This window comes from Thermobia domestica, chromosome 3 (genome assembly GCF_964235325.1).
Source record: "Thermobia domestica chromosome 3, izTheDome1.hap1.1, whole genome shotgun sequence".
Lineage (NCBI taxonomy): Eukaryota > Metazoa > Arthropoda > Insecta > Zygentoma > Lepismatidae > Thermobia > Thermobia domestica.
Genome location: NC_137456.1, coordinates 205,783,574 through 205,787,752, shown reverse-complemented (window position 1 = coordinate 205,787,752; position 4,179 = coordinate 205,783,574). Strand labels below are relative to the sequence as shown.

Genomic DNA, 4,179 nt, shown 5'->3' with positions numbered 1-4,179 from the left:
AATTATCTTTTATTACTAATATCTTACAGTATTACAAAAAAAAAATCCGTTAATACTATTTGTTTAGATAGTTTAAAAAAATGTTTTCTTTATTGTGGTTTTAATTTGATAGAGTTACTAATCTTAAGGAAAATCTCTAATAATGGAAAATATATATAAATAAATAAGTGAATAGATATACTTACAGCATACAGGATTTCACAGTAAGTGCATTTCCTACATATCATACAGATAGTAAAATCGACGTATCTTGCGATGAATTGAATACGTGACTCAATTGAAAATAAGCACAGAATGAACAGAATTCTATATGGGAAGGCAGATGGGAAAGCTCTTTTCATAGATGTAAAAGGTAGGAGACTAATGTAAAATTAATCTTAAGGAGTGGGTAACGACCATCATAATCTGATTAGTTTGGCACAGAATAGGATCAAGTGGCAAGTTTTTTGTTTTCTAAAGCAATGAATCGTTAGGATTCTTAATGCTTAGGGTGAGTTATTTATCCCATAAAAATGGAGAAGACGAGAAAATAAGCTGAGTGGATCGGAAAATAGAAAGTGTTGGAGAGAAATACAATATAGGGGACATTGGAAATCGGGAGGGTGCTTTCTCTCCAGGAGAGGAGCATGTACACATATGTAAACTTCAGCATTCATTTCTAGTTCAAGCTTTTTTCATCATACCAACGGAAAATTTATTGCCGTTAGTATGTGATTGGAATATTTTTATAATTGTGAGTTAAGGAAGTTTTGGTGCTATCATTCTTTAAATTTGCTCAGGTATGGTTAGCTTCCCATGGCAATTCCTAACTAACTACAATTTGGTTTTGTATGTATTATTATTGGAGTTACAGAATAGCAGGAGTACGCCTTTAACAAAGAAAACATTTTGAAGAAAGGAACAAGAGCAAAGTATTTATTTAAGAAAAAGATTTCCAAAATTAGTTTCGTATTTCAAGTGAATTCATATTATAATAAAGTAATACTTAAAAGAAAGACTGTAAATCAAATTTTACGGTTAAAAAAGAGAGAGAGAGAAAAAACAACACACATGCGTACTCTTGAATTCCTATGTGGTCATACCTTGAATCAATATTTTCAAGCTACTTTTGGTATAAACCTTTTAAAATTTCGTAGTATTATATTTTTAGTGATGTGATAGCACTTTTTCTTGTTTTAATTTTTTTAAAGAATGAAAACGAGAACCTGATAACTTCTATAGTTTCTATCGAAATGTACAGTTAATAGTGACAACACTGATGAAAATCAGTATCTACATTGCAGCAGTGTTAGTTCAAGTCATCGTTCATTCTCGTCACCGTAGCTTGAAAGTTAACAGGCTTTTAGATGTTGAAAAGGTAATGGATTTTGATGTATTGAACAATTTCCACTCGAAGTTACAAGTCGTAACACCAAATAATAATTAAGTTTATAAGAAATAATAATTAAATATATTATTTCTGTGCAATATATCAATTACTGTGTTTTTGAGGTATGCAATGTTTTATTATACCTCACCGGTTTATTGAAGTCTGTTTTCTAAAACTTTTTGTTTGTAAATATGAAATTTCAATATAATAATTGAATATGTGTTGTTAAATTATAGTGCTCGCAGAAATGTTACTGTACATATCAAAATATTTCCTTTATAAATTATGTAGCACTAATGCAAAGGTATTTAGAACCAAAGAAGTAATAAAATTATTTACAAACATACCTATATTATTTAAAATAAATCATTTCGAACACACATGTGTACAATGTGTTTTCCAGAATGGAGTAAATGCTAACATGTTCCCGCCCTTCACATGGCAAGAATAATACATATAAAACAAGAAGTTTGAATGTTGTAGAAATTCTCCTCTTTAAGAGGGAGAAGAAGTGAGCCACAGCGGCCGGAATATTGGTGTTCAATTTAACATGGGATCTCAATCATTTTTTTATGGAAATCATGGTTTCATTTCGTTGTTTCGCAAAAATGTCTCAATAGCTCACTCAATATGATGCATCTCATTTTAAAGGTGCACTTTGAACTCTGTGCGTGATATTTTCTTCTTATAAATACAGATAATTATAATCCAAATTGCCATAAGAAAATGATCAAAATTAGGGGGAAAAGTCTTCTGTTTTTTTACAGTAAGGAAAAGAGCTAAAAACTTCGGACTTTTTTGAGAATGGAGTACTATCTTTGTATTTGTGCGCTATTGTACTATTTTTTCGCTGTTTCCAAATACATCCATTACACAATCGATGAGAAATTATATCCTTCATCATTGAATCTACAGAATCAGAAATCAGATTTTTTCGTGTTCACGTACTTGGCCGTCTAACTGCTAGATGGCACTATAGTCAATCCTCATCCCACTTTCCTTCTCAGCAGGAGCCAGTCCTTTTGAAAACCTACTTTGAACTTCTTAACAGGGGCGGGAGGAAGGAAATCATTGTGAAGAATGGGAACTTCAAACACGAGGATTGGCAAAATTTATGACCTCTTTAATTGATGGCTTCTGTTTCAGCAGTACAGTGTATTTCTAGATGGTTTCTATGAGAAGTAATTTAGGAAGTCAACTTCTCGACAAAGATTTGTGAAGGAGAAGCCGAACCAAAGTCTTCGTTTATGTATTCCAAGAAAGAAATGAAAACTTCCTGCAGGACTGAGAATATACATGCAAGAGAAAAGATAAGATACATTATTACAATCTTTAGGGTAGATTAATCCCCGAAATATTCTTTCTTCACCTGTCAAAAAAATCAAGAATAATATAGAGCTCTTTCATCAGCTTCCATCGTACAATAAGAGAGACACACATATTATATACATCAAGGCCGGCCTTAGGTGGTGCGGGCCCCGATTGGGAACATTTTGTGGGGCACCGGGTTTATAACTAATTTGCACCAAGGTATGTAGAGCCTATATATATAGATATATATATAGGGTCTAACTCAAATGTCAATACAGACAGTGAATGAATTTTTAAAATATATGTATATATGTTTCGCCCTTGTGCTTCGCAATTTTTTAAGAAGGTTCTGTACCAGTATTTCATAGTTTTCATCTCTTACAAGTAATCTTATCGATGTCGAAATTTAGTTTCTTGACCAACTTGGCAGAGAAATGTAGAATATCAAGAAACGAGCGTAAGCAAAATTTAAAGTGCTTCTGTCCATAAAGATGGCTGCAGTGGCGAAAAACCTGACTGACCAGAACAAGCAATAACAATGCGTTTTAAATTTGAAAATTTCGTTTTATTTGTAAAACGGGTAAACGGATGAAAACCAAAACCACATTAACCGACACCGGGGGAAGTAACATCTATTTGAGGGTATGCTTATCATGGCTGCCATCTTGTATCTCACTTCTATTTTCTTTTTAATAGGAAGGCGGTGACATGTAATATATCAAATTGGGGTAGACTTTTACGAGAAATACAGTGGTGCAGTCTATGTTTCCATAAGTTTATATTTGTAAGACTTACTGAAATACACATTGATATAAATTAGTTGGTTCAAAGATTCCTTAACAGCTGTATCTTTTTGAAAACAATTGAAGTCAGGGAAATCTAATGTACGCTAGTGAGAACATCGTAGGTAGCTACTTATGAAAGGTATAATCAGCTTGAAATCGTCATCGACTGTAGACAAAATGAAATGGTAATGAGAGGATTACAAACTTCAAGGAACTGATTGCAGACGAATGACATATTTTTCGTTGGATTCTTCTAGTTAGAACACAAACCTTCATAAGCAGCCACCTATTCAGTATGCACAAGTATACATTCGCTTTTCCTGACTTCATTTTTCAAAAGAAAAATATTCCACGGGATTTTTCGCAGGAGAGGGCAAAGTTTGTGTTATGCTTTTGAATTTTTAATATAAATATAATAAGAGAAAGGATATGCAAAGAGCTCGCACTGAGGCTGATTTATTTGATACCATCTCGGTAGTATCACATGACGTAATCAGTAAAAACGCCAGGAACTTTTACTTAGTGGGGTGTTCAGAATAAAAAGGGTGTGCACCCAGAATAATGATATACATTTTTACACAAACTCAAAGAAAACAATATTTTTACGCCCAGGGATGCCTGTAAGGAAATTTAGGGGAGTGTTAAGGTGTGCAAGATACTCCCTAGACAAAATATCTATTTTTACAACAGAAGTTATAAACATAAAAAAAAAAA

At 32.8% G+C, this 4,179-nt stretch overlaps 1 protein-coding gene across 2 annotated transcripts in view; it reads left to right on the top strand.

Annotated features, from left to right (window-relative positions):
• Hip14 (palmitoyltransferase Hip14) overlaps positions 1-1,715 on the top strand; it is a 216,749-nt gene extending 215,034 nt beyond the window's left edge. For both annotated transcript variants that reach the window (XM_081752119.1, XM_081752120.1), the window contains one exon: positions 1-1,715. This exon is cut by the window's left edge and continues 7,001 nt beyond it. The gene's annotated coding sequence lies outside the window, so the exon portion shown is untranslated.
• The last annotated feature ends 2,464 nt before the right edge of the window (positions 1,716-4,179 follow it).